General features: G+C 36.1%; 1 long non-coding RNA gene and 1 pseudogene across 2 annotated transcripts; one reads left to right on the top strand and one right to left on the bottom strand.

Moving 5' to 3' along the window:
- Positions 1 to 10,321: 10,321 nt before the first annotated feature.
- LOC308688328 lies at positions 10,322 to 12,243 on the bottom strand. The gene is made up of 3 exons (XR_014029877.1): positions 12,129 to 12,243; positions 11,972 to 12,039; positions 10,322 to 11,846 (listed from the first exon to the last, which is right to left on the bottom strand). It is a non-coding gene; the product is annotated as an uncharacterized lncRNA (long non-coding RNA).
- A 2,826-nt stretch (positions 12,244 to 15,069) lies between these two features.
- On the top strand, positions 15,070 to 24,798 carry LOC308688303 (proteasome subunit beta type-7-like; annotated as a pseudogene). The gene is made up of 8 exons: positions 15,070 to 15,128; positions 16,342 to 16,435; positions 16,646 to 16,743; positions 16,857 to 16,995; positions 21,554 to 21,669; positions 21,749 to 21,807; positions 23,181 to 23,332; positions 24,500 to 24,798. The product of its transcript is annotated as a proteasome subunit beta type-7-like (transcript).
- Positions 24,799 to 25,618: the final 820 nt, after the last annotated feature.

The following is a 25,618-nucleotide window of genomic DNA, read 5'->3' as shown; positions in this document are numbered from 1 at the left end:
GTTTTTCTTCGCTCATGCCTTTGTCCCTATGTGGTTTAGGTCTCTTGTATTATCATCAAACCCAAGCAAAACAGCATGGAATTATCAATGGCAAATTTTACAGAGGAGGGGTAGTGATGTGACATTTGAACCGAGGCGTCGGAGCGTGTGTCGAGAAAAAGTGGGTGTGCCAGATGAAGCCGCGATTCGAGGCTTGTGTTGTTAACGTGAAAATCACGTGACTAATGACAAACGAGGCCTCGGTTTGTGTGGATACGTCATCGGTTCGGTCTGAGTGTCGCTTCCGGATTAAAGCCGGTTCGAAACTCGCGCCACCTTGTGGTGTTGCAGGAGTAGTAGAAGCAGTTGTAGTAGTGTTAAAGAGACAGAGAGTTAGAAAACTATCATTGTATTGTGTCATATGTGAGGGCTGTATATTATTACATTCAGGTTAGAATAGTTATATTATTATTATAGTAGGCCTATATTATAGTCTTGTTATATTAATTAGATAAGATTATTTGGATTGCTCTGGATTTTTGCATCTGGACTGGACTGCTTTTTGATTTGGATTGCCCTTTTGGAATTGTTTGCTTTTTGTAACTCTTCCTTTTTTCCTGGTAATGGAGGACCTTTTCCAAGAAAGAGGGAATCCTCCCCTGTCTGGGCTCAACAGAAGCATCAGTGTCCTCATTTGTACCACTGCCATTTTTACGTTCCCCTGCATCCTCTGTTCCTTGTGAAAGGATCTTTTCCATGGCTAGAGAGATTTTGTCCAAGAAGAGGAATCATCTAAACCCCAACACACTTGAAATAATTCTGTTTCTCAATAAAAAAATCTATTTTTATTTTCCTTCCTTCCGGACTATTCTGTTGCAGTTTTACTTTAATCTGTTATCTATAATCTGTTAAATTAATAAATGTACTTTATTACACTCCCTCTAACATAAGCACTGCACTCAACACAGTGTCACTGTTGTTGTTCATACTGTCCCTATCCAAACAATTTATGAATAATTAATGAACTGTGTGTGTTACTCTGGACAAGTAAATTCAGACAGAGAAAGATACATATTTTATATTATACACAGTAATGGACAAATGTCTGATCATGTCTTTTTATTATTGCAAATGAAAGGTTACAAACATCAACAGTGAGTACAAAATAAATAAATAAATAAATATTTTTTATTTATAAAAATATTTTTATAAAATATACATTTAAATATAAATATATTTACATTACAAATAAATATTTTTATTTATAAAAGCATTTTTATAAAATATATATTTTTTTAATAATTATTATTATTTTTTTTAATAAAATTAGGGAGGGAGGGAGGGAGGGCGCGACACTGGTTCAGAATGAATTCATTTTTTGTCTGCTATTTCTTTGCACAGTAGCTAGGTGTCACTAGTGAGCAATGATGAATGAAGCTTCGAGTAATGAACCTTTAGCTGAAGCAATGGCCTGCGAGGTCTCAGTGGTTCAGGAAGCCTCATTTTGCCATCACTACACACAGTTAATTCACATTTTTTTCTGATTTTTTACTGAAAAACATGCAGTTAATTATATGCATGATTTGGTGTGACTATACGTCACTACATCAGCAACTACACAGTTACTGTCTGTTAAATAAAGCAACATGCAGCATATCATCAGTGTTTCTCTGCTCATCCTGGACTGAAGCTCAGGCTCTACTCTTCAACACAACGGTGACACACGAAACACACCATACAGAAACACTTTAAACCCAAACAGAACATTAAACACTATCAGGATCTCAGCATCTTCACTTATTACAATCCAGACTTTATTTCTTTCATACTAACTTTCTTATTGAGAATTAACAGAGGTTTAGAAGTTGAAGCTTTATTGAAAAGAATAAAGTTTGATGTCACCATGATGAAGATTAGTGTTTGTTTTAGTTGGGCTCTTGACCTTTTAGTAGTGTTTAACAAGTTTTTCTCTGGCTGCATTAACTGTGTGTCTTTGATGCATGGTATGGTAGGAATCCAAGAAAAACTCAGATCAGATGATGTTGGTCTCTTTTTAGTGATAATAGTCATCATGTAGTGTCCTGCTTCATTGATACCACCTGAAGTGTAAATCTGATTAAGTAATTAAATATTAGTTGTTAATTTTTGCATGGTAAAACTGCTATAGAAGATCCTGCAGTGTTGTGATACTCAGATTTTATGATGTCATTATACAGAAAATGTTTTGACAGGATTATATAGACTCACTCAGACATCAAGAATCAGCGTATGAATCACAACAATGGTGACAACGAAAAAAAATCTGAACTACTATAAAGTCACAAAAAGGCTTTGTTGGTTGTCACCATTGTTGAGATTCATATGTTGATTCTTGATGTCTATACTACAAAAAAAAAAAAAATTAACCAGCTCAAAACTTTTTCCATATAATATATATCTTTTTAAATTTCAGATTATTACAATATTGTTGCCAAGTATCATGTGAGAAATTATGACATTATAGACTTTGTATAAAGCTAAATTCCATCTACATGTTATGTAATCTAAACTAATATATTCAGAGATTTGGCTGTCATATCAGTGAATCAGATCATCACGATGACTGTAACATCACTGATGAATGACCAAGATCATCTGATATTTCTCCTGCATTTATTGCTATAACAAATGTGTATTAAATACACAGTTAAAGCAGCCAGAGAAAACTAAAGTTAAAAACTCATGGGTCATGAGCCCAACTAAAGCAGACACTGATCTCAATCATGGTGATATCAAATTTATTTTAAAGCTGTCAGCTGCGGCTGTCAAACAAAAACCGTAAAAATAAAGTAAAATATCCTATTTTAGAAGTGCAAAAAACTTTTACAGAAATTTTCCTTAAATGTTTTACAGAAAAACACTGTTATTTTACAGCTATTTCCTGAATTATTACGATTGTAAAAAATTATATGCATGTGAGAAATTATGACATTATAGACTTTGTATAAAGCTAAATTCCATCTACATGTAATCTAAGCTAATATATTCATATTTTTGACTGTCATATCAGAGAATCAAGCCATCATATGATGACATCATCAAAGAATGACCAAAATCATCTGAAATTTTCTCCAGCATTTATTGCTATAACAAATGTGCATCAAAAACACAGTTAAAGCAGCCAAAGAAAAACATAAGTTAAAAATTGAAGTCATGAGCCCAACTAAAGCAGACACTAATCTCAATCATGGTGACATCAAATTTATTTTAAAGTTTTTTACAATTTATTTAAATTAGCATATTTTACTTTAATTTTAGGGTTTTTGTTTGGCAGCCGCAGCTGCCAGTCATTTGACCCTTTTTTTACGATTTTTTTACAATGAAGGTATTTGATCATAATAATGTAGGAAATACCTGTGAAATAACAGTGTTTTTTCGGTTTATTTAAATTACCATATTTGACTTTAATTTTAAGGTTTTTGTTTGGCAGCCGCAGCTGCCAGTCATTTGACCCTTTTTTTACGATTTTTTTTTACAATGACGGTATATGATCGTGATTATTCAGGAAATACCTGTAAAATAACAGTGTTTTTCAGTTTATTTAATTTAGGATGTTTTACAGTTTTTTGGGGAGCTGACAGTCATTTGACCATTTTATCATTTAACTGTTTTCTTTCTGTTAAATTACAGATTATATTTGTAATTTTACATAATTTGTTATGTAATTTAAGAAAACAGAAAAAATACTGTATGAAAAATACAATAAATTTTCTGTATAAAAAGTGTGAATTACTGTAATTTGTCATTAATGTCACAATACCTAAAATAACAGCTGAATTTTTATTTTACAGATATTATTTGTAATTTTACAGTGTTTTGAGTACAATTTAAAATTAAAGAAAATGATCGTAAAAAAATCACAGTTATTTTCTGTAAAATTAGGATTTTTTTTACAGTGCAGGTCATCTCTGAAGAGAAATTCAGGGCTGCAATGCCAGAGATCTTGAACTGCATGTCGGCTGCAGAGACCGTTACCCAGCATTGCTGTCAACAATGCAGAACTGTTGATGCTGTTGTCCGGTGCTTAGACTGTGTCCCCTCAGGAAATCAGTGTTTCTGTTCATCATGTGACACCGAGATCCACAGAAAAACTGTTTTCCATGATAGGGAAGCGATGTTTGATGGTTTTTTAAAACCCATTCCACCAACATCCGTAGTGGTGGTTGATGAAAGTGGCCAATATCAACTCCGTGAACAAGGCATGTTCAGATAATGTAGTAGGTGCCCTCTGCAGTTTCCTTTAACTGAATCTTTTGTTGAGTAAATGTGTAGACATTACTGATATTACTTTCTGAAATGTGATTTACTGCAGTGTGTGTGCTTCCAGTTCCTCCATCGATAACAACGTCCATCAATAACAACGTCATGTCCGGTTGCAGAGAGTGAGAGCGTGGAACACCAAGGACGCTGAACTCCTAAAATAATTAAAGATTCCAAAGTTTTCTCTTATTGATGTAAAGGAAAATCAGTCCAGTAAAGACGAGGAAAAGGATCACTGGATGCCGAGGAAAAAAGCACCGCAGGTTATCTTTAACCCTATTGTTACCTCACCTGTTCCAGCTGGGAGAGGATCAGCTGAGAGTGAAATGGAAAGCGACGCTGCGCAGGTGAATAAAGCTGAGTTAGCTGCTTTGATCCGTGCAATAATAAAGGAAGAAATAAACGAGGCAATGAATAAATTACAACCTCAGTTTGATGTACTAAAACTTGGACTGAAGGATTGCAAAGATAAACTTGTTGATGTGGAGTCGGGTTTGTCCGGCATGCACGACAGAATGAATGAAGCGGAACGTGTGTGTAAAGCTCTCCAGAAAGAAAACAAAGAACTGAGAGACAAAACTGAAAAGTTGGAGAGTCACAGCCGAAGATTTAACCTCCGAGTATTTGGCCTCGACAAGGATATGGAAAAAGGAAAACCCACAGAATTCATGGAGTCCCTCTTCAATGATGTATTTAAAGATAAACTGCTTTGTAAACCTGAAGTGGAAATTGCGCACAGAGTGGGGCCTGTTACAAAACATGGTACGAGACCGATGATCGTCAGGATGCAGAGGTATGCGGCGAAAGAGGCTATTTTACAAATAGCAAAGCAAGAAAAAGTCCTACATTTCAAAGGGATGAATGTCAAAATCTTTCCGGATTTAACAGCAGACGTGTCCAAGAGAAGAGCACAGTTTAAAGATCTGAGAATGAAACTACATCAAGCAGGAATAAAACATGGTTTGATTTATCCGGCGACACTGATTATAACATTTAATGGAGAAACAAAATACTTCCAAGATCAAAAATCGGGAGATATCTACTATAATCAAGTGATTGGACCGACGCTGTCTGGAGTAATCTACTGATTGGACTTCGTACCAGAAATTAGTGCATCTGATGCAGGTATGATGAATTGAACTGAATTGAGAACTGCCTGATATACATTTCGAGGAGTGGGGAATTGATATATGACATGAACTTGAGGATATAATTATTTGATTCCATAACATTACATATTTTTGAAATATTTATTATTGAATGGCTAAATTCAGGAATTCGAGGAAAACAAATTATTAAATAGAAAGACAATGGAAACTAAAATACAGCTGTGTACTTTCAATAAGGACTGTGAATGTGTTGCCTAATTTGTTAGCATTAAGTGTCAGATAAAATATTTTTGAACTTAGTAAGAAATTACACATTTCTATGTATGAATTAGGCTGATAATTATGTTATGGAAATGGAAGTCAAGAGGAGTTCAGCTCACTTATTTGCAACCTTGACAATTAGAGTGGCAATACAAAATTGTTTGTCTGAATTTATGTGTCTGAATGTATATATGTGGTTTAATTTAGTTGTTTTTTGTAAATTGTTTTGCTACGATATAGAATCTAACAATATGAATCCGAAGAAATATGATTTTGAATATGTTACATAAACTACCAAAGAAAGGTCTTAAAATTGCCCATATTAATATATGTAGTCTCAGAAATAAATTGAGTGAATTAACAGATATAATGCAACCAAATAATTTGCACATATTGGCAGTGTCTGAAACTCATGTAGACTCTACATTCGATGATGCAACTTTAATGATTAATGGATATAGCATTTTTAGGAATGATAGGAATACATATGGAGGAGGAGTTGCTATTTATATTCAACATCATATACCTGTCCAAGTGATGCCAGATTTAATGTATTCTAGTATTGAAGTAATTTGGTTAAAAGTTAGTCTGAAACATCTTAAGCCAATGCTCATAGGGTGCTGTTACAGACCTCCAAATGCTAATAGTGAATATTTGGACAAAATATGTGATATGTTAGATCATATTAGCAGTTTGAATTTGGAAACTTTTTTAATGGGTGATTTCAACATAGACTGGAATTCTGCTGACTGTCCTCGGAAAATCAAATTAATGAGCACAGCAATAGCATGTGGATTATCACAGGTGATTAATAAACCGACTAGAATATGTATTAAAAGAGATGGCACTCGATCAGCTTCCTGTATCGACCACATGTTCATAAATAGACTACAAGTTTGTTCAAATTGCTTATCAGTGCCAGTTGGTTTTAGTGACCACAATCTTATTGCAATTGTAAGGAAAACAAAAGTTCCTAAACTGGGTCCAAAAGTAATAATGAAAAGGTCATTTAGACGATTCAATCATTTACAATATGAAGATGATGTCAGAAATGCAAACTGGTCAGAGGTAATTCGACAAAAGGATCCAGAGAAGGCATTTCAGTTTTTTAATCAAACTTTAATGACAATTGTAGAAAACCATGCACCAATAAAAAAGTTTACTGTTCGAAATGTGAACACCCCGTGGTTGGATCAAGAATTAAAAGATCTTATGAAAGAGCGAGATTTAGCTAAGCAAGCAGCAATTAAATCTAAATTCAAATCGGACTGGCAAATATATTGTAAATTTAGAAATTTTGTAACCAAGGTAAATAAGAAGAAAAAGAAATTGTACTATACTAAGAAAATTATAGAAATAAAACATGATAGTAAACAATTATGGAATACACTGAATAATATATTAAGAGGAAATAATAAATCAACTCCAGCTTATTTAGAACATGAAGGTGATTTTTTTACTAAACCAAGTGATATAGCGAATCATCTTAATGACTATTTCATAAATAAAATAAATACATTTAAAAATACTACACAGTCATATAAGACAGATTTATCAAATACACTGATAAATAAGATGATGGAAGATAAAACATGTAGCTTTAAATTCAAGAGTGTCAGTAGTTCTAAAGTGGAATTACTTCTGATGAATTGTAAAAATAAACCACCTGGTGTTGACTTCCTTGAATATAAGTTGCTTCAGCCAATAGTTGCAATCATTGCTCCTATTATTGCTCATATAATTAATTTGTGTTTTATGGATAATATATGTTTGCAAGCATGGAAAATATGTAAAGTTGTGCCAATACCTAAAAATAAGAAAATGCCTTTCTCTGGGTCAAACAGTAGACCAATAAGTTTATTACCAATTCTCGGTAAAATAATGGAAAGAATTGTTTATGAACAGATTCAGTCTTATTTTATGAATAATGATTTAATTACAACTTTTCAGCATGCATATAGAGGAAAACACTCAACAGCCACTGCCCTGACTCAGATGGTTGATGATTGGTTAAAGGATATGGGGGAGAGGAAAATAATAGGTGTTGTAATGCTTGATTTTACTGCAGCATTTGATATAATTGACCACGACTTACTGTTAAAAAAACTGGAATCTTATGGTTTTTCACGAACAGCATTATTATGGATGAAAAGTTATTTGTCAGATAGAAGACAATTAGTTTACTTTAATGGAAGTTTTTCAAAGGTAAGGGTTGTGGAGCATGGAGTGCCTCAAGGAAGTTGTCTTGGGCCGCTCCTCTACACAATCTTTACCAATGACCTTCCATCTGTTTTAGATAAGGCAAGCATTTCAATGTTTGCTGATGATTCCACCATATATTTAGCAGGAACTGATATTAGTAATTTAAATATAGAACTACAAAGAGAGCTACAGTTAGTGGTGGATTGGATAAGGAGTAATAAACTGATTCTCAATATATCTAAAACTACCTGTTTAGTGGTTGGAACTCCTTTTTCTTTACTTTCCAAACCGAAACTTGAACTCAGCATAGATCAAAATTCTGTTGAGCAAAGAGAAGAGGTTAAACTTTTGGGAGTGATGATTGATAATAAATTGTGTTGGGACAGATATGTTCAGAAACTGCTAACTAAAATGGGCAACTCTTTATCAGTTATTAAAAGGTGTGCAAAACATTTTACACCACAGATCGTTAAACAAGTACTTTCTGCTTTGTTTTTTTCACACCTTGATTACTGCTCTGTGGTATGGTCCAATACTTCATCAACTAATATTAAAAAACTGCAAGTGATTCAGAATAAAGCTGCACGTGTGGCTTTATCATGTGGGTTTAGATCAAATGTTGATAAAATGCATGAAAGTCTATCATGGTTCAAAGTTAAAAATAGATTGGTGTATTCACTAATGGTATTTTTATATAATGTTATAACAAACAAAACACCTGTTACTTTATATACAAAACTATCTTTTAGTACTGATTTACATCATTATCCAACGAGGCATGCAGTAGGAGGTAGTTTTATTTTACCTATAGTGAAAACCAAATCAATTCAACGTTCAGTCAGGTACAGAGCAATGTGTGAATGGAACTCTCTCCCAAATACTATTAAACAACAAAACACTCTTTATGGTTTCAAAACATCACTCAAGAAATATTACCTTCAAAGAAATTAAATAGTTAATATTCATTTAATTTAAGGAGATATTGTTATAGGGTTCTTAGTTATTTTACTTTTGATATAGATTCATTTGGAGTAGCGTTTTTTTTTTTTTTTTTTTTTTTTTTTTTTATTAGTTATTTATTATTTGTGTGATCAGTGACGTAAATTGTATAATATGTATTTTCAAATGTTATGTAATGTCTTGTGTGTAGGGTGTGTAATGTGATGTTATAAATTGTATTGTCACATGGTAGATTGTAGGACCCCAGGAAGAATAGCTTTTAGCTTATGCTGAAGCTAATGGGGATCCAAAATAAACAAACAAACGATACAAATCTGTTCCTGTGGTCCAAACCAAGACTTCAAAATTATCCCAGGAAAGCAGACCATATTGGTGACTATCAACGGTATGTCTTGTCACTTCCTTCTACCTTTTTATATCCGACCAGATGAAGTCAAGCATAATAATGGCTTACTATATTCTTTTGTCCTGTGCTGTACAAATACTGGTCAAATAGTAAACACATGTTTGTTTTAAGGTCCACACAACCTGTGTCTGCCGTATATAAGCTGTCCACTTTGTTCTTCCAGATGGACTCCTGGGATTAGTGACTTGCTTCAATACAGACACTGGCCAGCAACCACCAGCTGCCAAATGCTGTTTAAGTTTGATCTGTTCACATCATTTGAGCAGATGAAATTAGCCAGCCCAGCTTTACCCCAACAAGCATTTCTCAGAAGGCTTGAACATCGATGTCTTTGCACTGGTCGGGTAAGGGCTGTTTTTATTTCCAAAGTGTTTCAATTCCAGACTTCAAAATCTTTTATTACCCAAAATAATACCATCCTTCTTTCCAGACGGGTAGTATTTGTGAGTCTTTCGGGAGTTTGCCTTCTGCAGTTTTAAGAGAGAAGATCTGTGCCTGATGGAGCCCTTTAAATGCCCAGCATTCACACCAGACATGCCGGCTATATCTGCAGACGCTAATAGAAAACATCACCAGCTCAAGAAATCCAAAGGGGAAGTGTAATCTTCTTTTATTTTCTTTTTTAATTTGGATATAGGGTGGTGCAGTGGTGTTTGTGTGTCCATGCTGCATCTCACCTGTCACCCAGTGCTAGATGCGATGGGCTCTAGACCCCCCATGCCATGACCCTCTGAAGGAAAAGCAAGTATAGCTATTGGTTGAATGGACTGATAGTTATTTATAGAGAAACTGTACTTTACCTTATTTCTGTAAAAAATAACAATCATTTTGTGGCATCTAAACATATTTCTTTAACATCATTTTCTTTGGCTCTAGTCATTATATAATTATACTTTTATTTGAAATTCATGGAAAGTAACAAAATGTGTCAAATGTGTGATTGCTCCACATTCAAACGTAAATGCTTTTACAATTTAAAGAGTGTTTTGAGAGATATAGCACTGTTTTAAACAAGCTTGTTATATTACAGTTCTATGACAGCAATCTGGTAAATTGTTCAGGAACTTTTTCTCCCTTCTGTCGCCTGAAGACACAAACACAAATAAAGATTTAGTTATTTATTTTTGTACTTTAAACAGTGTGTTTTTTACTTCTTACACAAGTTAATTCCACATTACAGCATTCATTTCCACAGGACAAATACAAGCTGATACTCTAAACACAGTGTTCCAGATCAAATGTGATTCATACAGACTAAAATGTGTGGCACCTTTATGGTTAATTGTCATATTAATTTAGGTGAATGCGACGTTTAGTCATTATTATGTAATTGTGTTGGCGATGAATTCCTCTTATTTAACAGGACAGACGAACCATCTCTTTTTGATGGACTGTTCATCGCACAAGATGCCAAAGTATCTGCCTTTGTTGACCAGATTAGAAGCCAGATGTTAAGTGTAAGGATTTCTTTAACTCTTTTTAATTGAATGTTTTCTTGTCCTGGGATTACATGTAACATATTGTTTCTACTTTCAGAGGACAGGTCATGATGTCTGCGGACCGGCAACATTTCCAGCAGGCAGAGAAATAGCACAGAAGTCCAGGGCCAAGGTGGATGAAGAGGGCCTTGAAATAGCTGTGTGCAGACATGAGTCTCGCTGCAAGGCTTGAGCCTCTACCGTGGTGAAATATATGCCGACCCAATGTTCCTGCAGAAGGAGCTGGCACACGCTGCAAATGCAACACTCTTCTGTATGGACATTGCTTGCAGGGAGATAGCCATTGTCAAATGATAACTGAAGTTTTCACTGATGTTTTACCTTTATTAATATATGCCATGCATGGGAATAACACCATGACTAGCTAAAAATCACACATTTTTATATTCTGGAATTAGAAAATGAATATGGCTACTACCTTATCAGGACTGATATGACAAATTACCATACATATGACTACATACTGTAGTGTTACAGGAATTGTACTAGTCACGTAGATCCTGGTTTGTCTCCTTACCAGTTTTGGCAGTTTTCCCTTTACAGGCACTGGCCTTATTTGGAAAAGATGGCAGAAAAGTTATCCGAGCTCCAACCACTTCCCATGATGAAGCCTTTTCTATCTGTAATGCATGCCAAGGCTCACACTGGCAAATGTGAGGTATACTGTGTGTGAGTTAAGTGTACGTTTTAATGTTTTAATGAAACATCCTTACAGCATCAGAAAAATGTAGCTTGATTATTATCTGGGTAAATATGCACGTTTCATTAGTCAAAAGTAGTAAACATTATTGAAATACTTGAATGCAGTGGTTTTCAGACCTGTCCTGGAGGACCCCAGCACTGCATTGTGTACAGTATGTCTCCCTTATCTGACACACACAACTCAGGTCTTGCAGTCTCTACTAATGAACTGATGAGTTAATCAAATGTGTCATATAAGTGAGATATACACAATGTGTAGTGCTGGGTATCCTCAAGGACAAGTTTAAAACATATCAAAATTTGCTCATGGCACCAAATTCAATTGATGATACACAAACTAATACATAAGATGTGAATGATAAAGGTCTTGGTCGTCTTCTTGGGAGCAGGTTAGGTGGGGCGGGAGAAGCCAGGAGGGTGCAGGAAACACTGTTGGTGAAGAGCTGGAGTTTACATTTCCATATATATTTGTCTACATTTTTGCAGTGATACTGTGTTTTCTTTAATGGTCGAATTTGCTTATTTCTGGTTTTCAAGAGAGACACAGTACTCACAGTAGCAGGAAGAGCTCCAGAGTGAAATCCATGAGATTATTTACTCCATCCGAAGAAAGAAGCATGATCTGTGTCGACAAAATGGTATTTGATACTACATCACTCAACTTGCATTTTGTAATTGTTATTTTTTTTCTAAATTTTTTTTTAAACTTACAGACAGCAACCAAACAAGGCAACGCAAACGGAGAAGACTTGCTGAGCTCAGAAAGACACTCAGAGAGAAGATAGTGCTGTACAACACCATTCCTGGCTGTGAAGAGAAAACTGACACCGAAGCAGCGTGCAGTCTCTCTGATGACTTTATTCTGCCTTGGGAAGCACAAGGAGATGCTAATTAATGTGTTTTATTTTTGTGCTGTTTTGAATTCACAAAATTCAGTTGATTGTTAATAAAAGTAATAACACTCAGCAATTTAACACTGCCACCCAGTAAAAAAGGTGCAGCATACAGTAAAGAATAACACATTATATATTCTGTTGCTATCTGAAAAATGATCTGTAATGTTCCCATATGAAGACATAGGGCCAGTTGTTCAAAGGTAAGCTGATCGGATTTTGGTTATCGGATTGGATCAGATCTTGAAAATGGGTTGTTCAAAAGGGAAAGAAGGAATCTGAAATCAGATTAGATCACGGATCCAATCCTAGTTTTAATCTGGATCAAACCTTCAGTTTGTGTTGTTCAAAACTTGTCAGTAGGATTTGGATAACTTTGATCCAAAAAAACAGGATCATCCTGATCCCAACAGGATTTCAAGGTGGATTCCAGGAAGAAAATGTAGTAAAACTTTAAAATTGGTCAAATAATACATTTGTATTATTTAGTGTATATACTTTTATTTATATTTTGCACTTGACTTGTGTAACCGTTTTAACAGTGATAAAGTAGACATAGGCGACCAATTAAGATATTCAGTATAGTATAGTAAAGTAAACATATAATAAAAATTATCTTGTCCCCATGAAATAATCACCCAAACAGATTTCAATAACAAATAAAAATAATATATTAAATTTTTCTGTCATTCATCTCCGTATATTAATTTCAAAGAAACAATCATCAGAGATGAAGAAGAACCCTGAACACTCTTTATTTTGTGAACTATTGGACATTTAGCCATTTTATTTTGCAAAATATCCACAATATGTGTGTTTTATTTGTTGTGGCTCAGATGAGGGGTCATAAAATAAATTATGAATGGAAGTGGATGTTTATGTTATTTCTGTGTTTTGTCTCTAAATAAGAAGCACTTACAGTGACCCCATGTTGGCTCTTCTACCTGTTCTTCACATCGCTGGTCGCCCACATTGTGATGTTGTCCCATTTAGAGCACTGGTAATCCGGATTTGGTAATCTTGAAAACTGTGTATCTGGATCAGGGTGATCCAGTCCAATGTTGCTTTGAAAAACCGGCATAAAAGTAAGACGGATCACCTGATCCTGAACAAGAAAAAATGGGATTTCCAAATCCGGATAATTTTGATCCAGATTAAATGTTTTGAACAACTGGCCCATAGTGATAATCTGATAGTTATTGTTACTCCTGTAACACACACTCTATACTAGTGGTCATCACTTTTCTTTTATATATAAGAGCTGCAATAGCCAAACACATTTAAGAAGAAAACCATATCTATTCTGAAATGGCAAAATCCAACCCAAGCATGAAATAACTCTGCCTACCAGTTAGATATCCTTTCAATATGTCTTTAATAAAACTAAAAAATCTTAATACTGGGATGAGCATTTCTTTAACTTTCTGATATATTGTAGTGTGATGTTTCAGTTGTTGTCAATTATGTGTATTGGCTGCATTATTATATGCATACTTAAGGGATGATACAGTTAGGATATTGTTATATTACAGTTTTTCTCGATTGTTTACACACATTTTCTGAAAGCATGCCTCATATTCTCAGAACTCTACACACAAATCCAAAAACACACACACAATGGGCAAAACCCCTCAATTCTCCTGCAAAATTAAACTTTACATTCAAAACAATGTTATTTCTTCTCAAATGACACACACAAACCATCATATGAATAGACATTTATAAGAACCAGCTGAACACTGATGTGCTCAATGTAAAACACTATGGTGAATGGAAAACACTTATTCTCCATTCATCATAATGATTTAGGCCTTTTTTTGTTCAGTGTTACACTTTCTACAGACAGTACATACATAAGTGTGTTGTAAAATATCTGAGAATATTGTTTTTATACTCAGAACACACAAATACACGGTAACAAATATATTTTACTGTATTTTTCCCACAAAAACAATGTACACAGTGTACATCCCAACCAACACAAAGTAGGACATACAGTGGTCTACATACAAAACAACAGAAGAATTGACTGTATACAGTTACAGTAAAAAAAAAATAATCCAATGTTGGCATCCATTGCCCCATTGAAGAGTTCACCTGTTGCCCTTTTATGCTAAAGCTCTGATTGCTAATTGTAAAACTGTGTGACGGGTGTTTGCCCATGTGATGAGTCAGTGTGTGTATCTGAATGGCAGTGTGTTCCTTGTGAAAACAAGAGATTTTCTGCATGAAAATTGTGCCAAAAGCAGAGAATTGTGTGTAGTGTTTTGAAAAAAGTGTGTTTTAGATCTGCAATTTGAGTGTAAAGCAGGAACTGTGCTTGTAGTTTAGCAGAATTGGCTCAGGGGGTTGGTGAATGAGTTACATGTTGTGGTCATTGTGTCTCAAGTACCAGAAAATGTGTGTAAACAATCGAGAAAAACTGTAAATTGGCCAGATTAAATAGATCATTAATAGAATAAAACTTTTTTACAAGATAATAGACTTACCTATTTGTATGCACAAATAGGCCTAACCCCTAACCGTTCGGTTAGAGTAACTGCTTCATTCGACTGAATGGCCCAGAGAAGCGATCATGTGTCAGAAGTGAAAGTGAAAGAAGGAACTTCTGCAGTTTGGGGCGTTAAAAGTGCCGACGCACCGACTCTTTGTGTAAAGCTGAAGCGAGTAAACGTTCAAAAGCGGTGATCAGAAAGAGCTTTACCCAAAGCTGAGTGTTAGAGCTATACTTTACATATTATACAGTGTGCAGGTGAAAGATGCTGCACACATCGACAAAGACGCCGACCGGAGGATTCTCTTTTGAGAACACACGCAGGTGAGACATCTATAACAACATGATCAAGACGTAAACAATAAATAATATGATCAAGACATTACTACAATTTACATTGATTGCCAAGCGCTAATATGCTGACGAAGCCAAAACGATTGCAAAACATCAAAGTGTTTTGACACATGAATGAGTAGGGGAGCGCGGGGCACAACCTAACGCGGGGTTGGTTGTAACACGCTTGTTTTAAATACTTCCGCACATGCTTGGATGACGGAACTTTGTTTATTTACTAGTTGCCATATCAACAACACTATATAGAAAAAAAAAATCCGCCAAAATTATTTTCTTTTTGGAAGATATTCATAGACATTTATTAAACCATAGCAAAAGTAAATTTCTTACTTAAGTTAATTTTTCATCTCTATTTTTTGTGTTTATTTAAAATAAGACAAATCTGATATTATTTTAATCTCCAAGATGAGACAGTTGAGATAGTTATTTAATGCTTTGCTAACTAGCAGAAGACACTAGCAGGGTTTAAATCCCAGTTGTGCAGGCGGGGCATGTTGTCACACTGCGTTACAATGTGTCCCTATTAGAAATATGCTATTATATTCTATACTTTTATTAATTTTATTGAGAAAACGTGAGAAAAGGGTGAATAAAGACTGAGAGTCAATGTCCAGAAATTACTAATTATTTATTTGTTTTGAACTATGTTGTATAGCTGTGTTTTTATGTGTTCGTGGTCAAAACTCAAAAATTAGTTTATATTTAATTATTAAAAATTGCCATTATTTTATATGAAAAAGTTTTTTAATTGTATTTTATTTAGAAAATATTTTAGTTTGTTTTGTATATTTTTTTTATTAGATCAGATAACATTTTAAGCTGTCATATGTTATGTTACAATGTGCCCCACACATGTTACAATGTACTCCACCTATGGGGCATGTTGTCACATTTCACTTCCATTTTTCGGGCTATATCAAGAAAAAAGTATATACTGTATTAATAAAACAAAAACACATAATTGTACTAGACATGTGGGAAATTAATGTGGGGAAAAAATAAATACTCTGAACCATAAGTAGATTTGCACAAACTGAGAAAGTCCAAAAGCGTTAGGTTGTGCCCCGCTCTCCCCTAAACATGGCCTACTCCTAAAACAACATAATAGTAACAAAAAGTAGGCCTAACTTAATAATGCCATATCTTTTAATTGTATTGTATCTGTTTGTTTATTCATTTATAGAAATGCTGTTCTGGAAGCAAATTTATCAGAGAAGGGTTACAGTGCACCAAACGCCAGGAAGACTGGCACCACCATTGCTGGCCTGATATTCAAAGTCTGTTTTGACGCTGCAAAAGCATGATTTGTGTTGTTAATTACTGATTAAATATTTATAATTTAAGTCTATCTTGTAATTCATTTCCATATCATTTAAGTCTATATTGTAATTCAAGTAATTGCAAATAAACTTAGCTATATTAAATTAATATGATGGTATGCAATATTTAGTTATAATAAACCAAAAAATCAATGGATTCTATTTTAGGATGGAGTGATTTTAGGTGCAGACACCAGAGCCACGGATGATATGGTCGTAGCTGATAAAAACTGCATGAAAATCCACTACATAGCTCCCAAAATCTAGTGAGTGAATCTTTTGGTTGCTCATCATCATAGTTCAAGTCTCTATCTAAACTAAATTTTATAGTGCCTGTTTTTATTGTTTTCTTTTTCTTTGGTTCTTCTTACCACAATAGCTGTTGGTGCGGGTGTTGCTGCTGATGCTGAGGTCACTACTCAGATGATGTCTTCAAATGTAGAACTGCATTCGCTGAGCACAGGACGACCTCCTCTTGTGGCCATGGTGACCCGACAGCTCAAACAGATGCTGTTCAGGTCAGTGGCGGATACAGAACGTCATTAATAGGTGGGCCTGGTGAATATACGGAGGGGCCTCGAGTTTTTTAAGCTTATACACACCTGATTCCCGGGCTCCGTATTAGAGCTTTCACACTGCGCGCGGATCCGTTCCATGTGCGGTGCGTATCAGTGCAGAGATCATTTCCGCACAGAGTCTATTTCTGCTGTGCTGCACGCGCTGAATTAAAGTGACAGCGCATGATTCGAGGTCAAAATGAACACAGATTGACATGAAAATATAAGAATCTCACCATAAACGAGTTTAATTAAACAAAATGTAGTAATCTCACCATAAATGCATTTAATTTAATTATACTCTTTTTTTCACAGTCATCTTTTTTACTTTAAGACCGGGGTAAAGCAAGTAAAACTACAATTTACCTCAACAAGGCGACATAATGAACAACAACACTCGTCTCATTCATAGAAGTGAAAAAACAAGTTCTTTGTGACATGCAAGATTTATTGTATTAAAACTTAAATGCAAAAGAAAAGGCATGATAGTTGGCTGTTTTTGTGAATTTTAAGTATTAATTTAAAATGTTTGCGATTTTAATATAAGTAGGCCTACTACATGGTTAAATATTTTACCATTTGCTTGAGCAACTTAATAGCCTATATAAATCTATAGAAGTAGCACTGAATAATACTGTGTTTAAATTGTGTTAAAACGTCTATTAAAGAGTATGTGTATGCTACAAAGAGAATCGCAATGCTGACACAATTTTTTTTTTTTACTTTTTGTTAATAAAAGTTGCTGATAACTTCTGGATTTGAAATACAAATAGTGAGTATGTATTAGTTACGCCCTGCAAACGCAGCATATGCGCGTGCTGCTCCTGCGCCGCATACGCACTGCACACGGAGTATGTTGTTTCACTTCACAGTGTAACAGTGTAACAGTGGCGTTGTGTGCGCCACTGTTAAATCAGTGCGCGCACGGAGAGCGTGTGGCCGACCCGTGCAGAAAAAAATTTCACAGGAGAACGAGCTGATTCTGTGTTTTAAAATGATTCATGACAGAAGAAAGGCAAACAGGTATGCTATGGAAATATACTCAGCTGTATTTCGAGACACAGAGCCAGAAGTACATTCACAAAACGTAAACAAACGCCAAAGGAGACGGTGAAACATTACAACACAAAAAGTGGGCAGAATAACACAGATAAACAGCCTGCAGATTATACGCCACACATAAAATAAGAAACAACAACAGGTTTCATAAAACTCGTTAAAAATAAGAAACAACAACAGGTCTCATAAAACTCGTTAAAAGAGTTGCTACACCCAAACCGAACATGAATAGGCTAGGCTTTTAATATTAATAAAATAACTCGAATCAGACCTCACTGAAAAAAATAATAGTTGAATTTACTAATTTTTTTATGGTAAGTGGTTCCACACAACTGATTTTAGCTACATTTAAACAAATGCATTAAGTTGAACTAAAATGTAATAAGTTCAACTTAATGCATTTGTTTAAATGTAGCTAAAATCAATTGTGTGGAACCACTTACCATAAAAATTTTAGTAAATTCAACTATTATTTTTTTCAGTGCATCCTTTCAGAAACAGCAGTAATGCCACGGCGGGCCAGCAAAAAAAAAACAAAAAAACACAGTGCTACCTGAGCTCTAAACCAGGCGGAGTCTTCTGGGCTTTGAGTTGAAAACGTTGATTATGTCATCATAATCCGAACTGTCAATAAGTTCTCTTTCAAAGGACAGAAGTGCCAAGTTGTTCAGGCATCCAGTCAGCATGGATGACCTCAGGCGCGTTTGGATCCTGTTGGTTGCGGAGAAAAGTCTCTCTACGCTGCAGGATGTTAAAGGCAGTGTTATGATGGCCCTCAACAAACCATTGATGTTGGGGAAAATGTCGGCAGGGCAGCTATCCAGTATTTCCATTAATGTGGGGAAGTTCTCCTTATCCATTTTCCGTCTGATGTGCTGGATGAATACAGCATGTTCAGCATCAGCAATGTCAATGCCATACAAAGCACACGGATCATTTAAAATGTTTTTCACTCCAAAAGTGGCAGATCCAGGTGCGAAAGAGGCAGACGCTTTCATTACACCGTAGGTGTCGTCTTTAAACCTGCAGTTTAACTCAGTTATCTGTCGGTCAATGATGCAGTTCCACAGGGCCTTTAAATCCTCATTGCTTCTGACAGCCGAGGTCTTTCCCAGCGTTGTGGTGACAACAGAGTCATGAAACTTTGAAGGCAGCTTGCGTTCACGAGAAGCAACCACGTCCCAGTTAGCTATCTCGTGCTTTTCCATCAGCTCTTCTGTCCGTCTGAGCACTTCAACAAAGTCACCCTTCGAATCCTCTCGGAAAGTTGCAAATGTAGCTTTAAGTGTTTCAATGAGTGAAATACAGTCCGTCACACATAGCGTTGAACTCTGCAGCCCCTTGGTGGCAAAATCGCTGTTTTCAAACAGTTTGCAAAACGTTAAAAGCATGAAAACAAACTTTTTCGTTTGCACCTGTTGCAACAGCTGGTCTGCTTCGATTTTACTTTGTCCACTAGTTTCGGAAAATCCAGCCAGACTCTCCAGCAGTACATCAAGCAACTGCAAAATCTTATGCACTGACCCTGATTTTGAGCTCCATCTGGTATCACACGAACGCTCCAGCTCCATAACCTGGCGGTTGGGATGCATCTCCTTTTGTACCTCCATCAAACAAGAGTGCCGATGGGCTCCGGTAAAGAAGCTGTGTATTTGATTCACGGTGTCAAAAAAAGTACTCACATGTCCTGACGCTTTAGCGGCGGTGCAAAGCACTAAGTTTAGCCGATGAGAGTTGCAATGCACATAGATGGCTTTAGGAAATGTTCCTTTCAAAATAAACTGTACCCCTCCCTTGTGCCCCGACATGACCGATGCTCCATCGAAACAGAAACCGACGCAGAGAGCAGGATCCAGTTCCAGTGGTTGAAGGACCTCCAGGATTTTCTGTGATATCCCTTGCGCTGACAGATCTGCGGCCTCAACAAAGCCAACCGCCCGCTCTTTGATGATTCCTCCATGTATGAATCGCACACACACTGCAACTAGCTCACGTTTAGCTAAATCCTTATACTCGTCCGCAAGTATGGCAAAATATTGCCCATGCAGTTCCGTCTTTATTTTAGGAGTAGGATCGATGCTGCAAGCTTCAAGCAGCTCATCCTGGATGTGGTGGCTCATGAATGTGGCATTTCGAGGCAGCTCGTTCAGTCTATTTTCAATTTCTGGAGCATATTTTGACATGAACTTGAAGAGCTCTAAGAAATTACCTTTATTAAGTGCATCCTCGGTTTCTCTGTGGCCTCTGAGTGGTATTTCCAGCTTGGCACATAACATGGCAATGTCCAACACAACTTTAATATGCTCCCTGTTTCGCTCCACAAATGACGGGGTGTCACCGTGCAGCTGGTTCAAAACTGTCCCGCGGCTTTGCGGTGCATGACTGACCATGTAAGATTTTTGCTTAGTTAACGCCATAGCATGGGGCTTGCTTGCTTCATGTTTGTCACAGGCTTCTCTGAGACGTTTCCAGTTCTTGTAGCCATCTTTAATAAAAGCAAACTCTGTGTGCGTCTCCGGAAAATGTTTACACGCCTTGCAAAACACTGCGTCCCGTTCTCTGCTGTATTCAATCCATTTGAATTTCTCATACCAGTTGCTGTTGAATGAGCGTGGTTTTCCACTTATGACAGTAGCTGGAAATGTTGACAGCTTTGGCTGAGTGGCAGGTTCCCCCAATGCCGATAGATCCGATGGCGTAGCGGTTGTCTCTTTGGATGCTGGTGGCGGTCTGTGGCGGTGGAGTGCAGTGTCAGCCTTCATGCTAACATTAACGCTAGCATGACTTGATGAAAATAAGCCGCTAACGTTAAGTGTCTCACGACCATCCTCCTCCTCCTCAGGTATGACATGATGGTCCAGAATTATATCGTCATCTAGACGTGGTTTTTTAAAAAAGTGGGTCAACGATAGCTGTTTTTTAGCCATCGTTTTTTAGCTCTGTTAGGTTCCCGCTGCTACCTAAAAACGGTTACGGAAAACTTTCGGTCCGAAACGCGCCCGTGCCCGCGGTGTTGCGTGATAGCGTCACTGGACTGACACGTGATATGCCGACATAATATTTTTATTTTGTAGCTATTTTTCGTAGCTACTGTACATAAATGTCATCAGGAAACTATTAAAATGAAATTATTTATTAATTCGTTATTATTAAAATTAAAAAAAATTAATTGTTTTTATTAATCTGATTGGGTGGGCCACTGGTCAATCTGGGTGGGCACGTGCCCACCCAGGCCCACCCATAAATCCGCGCCTGGTTCAGGTGAAAGTGTCATAGTCGTTCAATCTGATTTAAGTGATTAAGGCAAAGTGATTGATACATCAAAATACATCATTCTTTCTTTATTTAAGATATTGCTCACTAGTTAACTGATAATATTAGTTTATCTTAAAGAGCTATTTAAATATATATTATCCAGGTCCAGGACTAGGGCTGACTGTTTCCCATTTTTTTTTTGTAGGTATCAGGGGCACATTGGTTCTTCTCTAATTGTGGGAGGTGTGGATATTAACGGCCCACAGCTCTATAGCGTCTACCCTCATGGTTCCTATGATAAGCTTCCTTTCCTTACCATGGGTACTTTATCCCCTTTATTTGAATGAACACAATCAAACATGTTTTTTCTGCACTTATTTATCAAAACTATATATTACAGGGTCTGGAGCAGCTGCTGCCATTTCTGTATTTGAAGATCGTTACAAGCCAAATATGGAGGTCAGACAACTGTTAAAGGGGTCATATAATGCCATTTTTGTACAAGCTAATATGATTCTTTAGGGTCTAAATTAAAAGTTTGTAATATACTTTAATTAAAAATTCTCATTAGTATTGTAAGAAAACACTAATGTCACCTGGTCAAAAACAGCTCTGTTTTCAGCACGCCGTTTCAGTGCATGTGTCTTTAAATGATAATGAGCTTTGCTGACCCCGCCCCTCTGTTCTGTGGGTACACCGTTTCTAACACAATAACCACGTGTTATTCGTTATAAACGTGGGATTATGAATTATATTGAGAACGTCGTACATAGAAAACATGCCGTAATGTACCCGGAGTGTAAACCTTTGATGCATTCATCATGAAGCGTGCAGCAAGGTTTGCAAATTTGCAAAGATTAATATAAATATTAATATAAAGGTTAATAAAACATCACACTCACTTCTGGAGGTTCAGCAGGAACACGTTGGTACCGATCCGTTTTTTCTCGTTTGTAAAGCTGTCTGGTGTGAAATGATTCATGCAAACAGGAAAGCGCAGACGATCGTGGGGAATCCCTGTGAGGGAATCCCCGCGTCAATCCTTTGGGCATATCCCTTCAAAAACAAAAATCAGCCACTGCATCTTCAACCGCTCGGATTTAGGAACATCCAAATGACTGCTGTGTTCCTTATTACACCAAAGAACAATCGCAGACGCCATTATGCTCATAGACAGCGCTCCAGTGAGGGTATCAACAATGACGCGCGAACTATGATTGACAGCTCGCTCATGAGAGGGCGGGTCTGTGTTGAAACGCTGCAGCTGTCAATCACAATCGTGGGAGGGGCGTCCGACCGTGTGACGTCACACGGTCGAACGGCTTGATTTCAGAGAGAGTCAAACATATAAGGAGATTAAAAAAAAACCACTGGATGGATTTTTATCATTTTATGATGGTTGTGTACAGGCACTGCCAACACACATTTCAGTACAATCAACTTGTAAAAGTGCATGTACCATTATATGACCCCTTTAAGACATTCTTATTGATATTTTCCAACATGGTATTGTATATGCTGTTATTGTAGTTACATTTGCATTTTAACTAGGGGTCTACGGACCCCTGAGGGCCCTTCAAAGGGGAAGTTGCTTGATGCTCGAGGACAGACCTCATTGGTCCCTGCAGAAGCTCAATGAATGAACCTCAATCATTCTCGTGTGTCAAGCAATGTTTGATCTTACTTTTACCAAATTCAATCTGACATTTATTTTTATTCTTTGCTTCTTACCCTCAATGTAATCTTTATTGTTGAATCCCACTTCCCAAACACACGTTCTGTATTTGTTCTTGTCAATTCCACACCTACATAAACGCTTGGGAAATGTAAAGCTAGAGGAAGGAAAGCAGCTGGTGAGAGATGCCATCACTGCAGGCATCTTCTGTGACCTTGGTTCTGGCAGCAATGTAGACCTATGTGTGATCACAGAGAAAGCTGTGGATTATCTGAGGGGATATGACCAGCCTGTTCAGAAAGGACTGAGGTAAGATGAATGTGGAAGTGTAATGTGGAAGAATGCAGTAACATTAATTCTTCATCATTTTAAAATGAGAATTTGTTTCAATGTATCCATTTTCCTGGGTTTTTCCAGAAAGCAGGGTTACTCCGAACTCTTGGTTGATTACATTTCTTACTCAGTTATCGGTTCCAAAACACGGCCAGAAGTAAGTTCAGTCAACTCAAGAATATGTTCACTGTGAACACACTCATACAGGAAGGTGCATCCTAGTATAGAGCTCTGCAGTGATTATTATTTTTGTTGGCCAACCCAGAAGTTAGCATCACCCTGGTTCCCTCAACAAAAACTCAATAGGATGTTTTCATTGGCTTTTTTGTATTATTGCAGAAAATAAGCTCTGTGAAAAAAAAAAGAAGATTCTTACACTTTTTGTTCATCATGATAATCTTCACAAATTAACAACTTTCTAATTGTCAGAAGGCTATAAACAAACTACACCACATCGCAGGACCTCAGCTTCACCATCACTAGCTTCCAACAAATTGACAACTTCCAACTAGCGAGTAGATGATTTTTCCAGTACAGTGTGATGACATTTAATGTCCCTGACAACCTTTGTAGTCCCATTCACAAAGCCACTTGTTAGCAACGCCTTTTTCAAGACAAGTAAAAACTTTTTAAAAAATTGCAATGATAACCCTAATCCCTAACCCTAGCCACAGACCTTATTTCTGGCAAAAAAAAAAAAACTTTAAAAATCTATTGACTTCAGGACGGTGGAAGCAGAAGTGCTAAAATGCTAACTCATTTCTGGGTTTTGGCCTACAAAATGTCATCCCTGCAGCACTCTCTATTCACTTACTTGTGAACTATTCTATGTCATTTTTTAGTAAACATAGGGCCAGATTTTTGGGGTTAAAAAAAACACTGTCAGGATTTACTAAAGACAATAAATTTGTAGACATTTTTAATGAAACCGAATGTTAAGGTTTCATTATAATACTATATATTGCTATATATATATTTACCACGTAAACTTATGCACGACCTGCTTTCTGGAATATACCCCTAATCAACTCTCATCCTGATCAATCCTCTTTTAATAACCTTCTGAGTTTACAACTGCACATATTTATTCATAAAATCTCTTAACATTCAAAAACATGTTCTCTCTTTCTTCTAAATCACCAGGGAGGGTACCTACAGATACAAGCCAGGCACTACTGCTGTGCTCACACAAACAGTTATTCCATTACCACTGGATGTTGTGGATGAATCTGTTCAAGTGATGGACACTGCACTGTTAGAAAAATCTGTAGAAATTACAGTATTACTGGCAGCTACTTGCCAGTAACTTACTGTAGATTTAAATTGATGTTATTTACTGGCAACAATTTGTTCAAAATTAAATGAACATTAAACATTAACAAGTCTTTATCTTTACAGAATAAAACTAAAATAACATCCTCATGCAAAGCATTCTGGGAACCAAAATCTGAAGGAAAAAAACAGAAAAAGGTTGATGAAGATTTCTGGTTCCCAGAATGCTTTGCATTATATTGTTATTTTATAATTTTATTCTTTAAAGACAAAGACTTGTTAATGTTTAATGTTCATTTAACTTTGAACAAACTGTTGCCAGTAAATAACATAAATTTAAATCTACAGTAAGTTACTGGCAAACAGCTGCAAAACTACAGCAAATTTTTTACAGTGTGAATGAGAATATATTCGCAATTCTTTACACTCTTTCCTTCACTCTTTAGGAAATAAGGTATATGTGAATAGGTTTCCTTTCTGGATAAAAATGGAAAACTATATTTTTCATAATTTTAGAAGTAGCCATACGCTTTAGGACTTTCCATGTATTCAGTAATTTGCATTTGAGCTACTCAAGACTGTTTTGCAAAATGCATAATATTAAAAAGTGTGTTTCCTTACCTTTCCTTAACTCATCAGACATAAATAGTCCATTCAATAAAATTTAAGATTAAAAAATGAAAGATTGTCATTTTTTTTAAAAAAAACGATCAAGCTAAATATTCATTTGTTGGATACAAAGGCAATATTAACCATAAATATTTGTATCGTCTTATAAGAGCTTTACAACCAGATATTTCAGCATGATGGGGAATTGATTACTACTACATTGTTCACAGCAAAGTGAGCAGACATATTTATACATATTTGTATTTATATATTTACAAACTCATGAAGAAACAAACTGCATGCCTTTTAAATATTTTAAGTTAGTGAAAGCATGAGAATTATTCTTGGTCACAATTGTTACGGTGGGGAACTATAAATCAG

Source organism: Scardinius erythrophthalmus (genome assembly GCF_964197995.2).
Source record: "Scardinius erythrophthalmus genome assembly, chromosome: 1".
In the NCBI taxonomy this organism is placed as follows: Eukaryota; Metazoa; Chordata; class Actinopteri; order Cypriniformes; family Leuciscidae; genus Scardinius; species Scardinius erythrophthalmus.
Note: the sequence above shows the minus strand (reverse complement) of the source record. Positions and strands in the feature narration are given on the sequence as shown.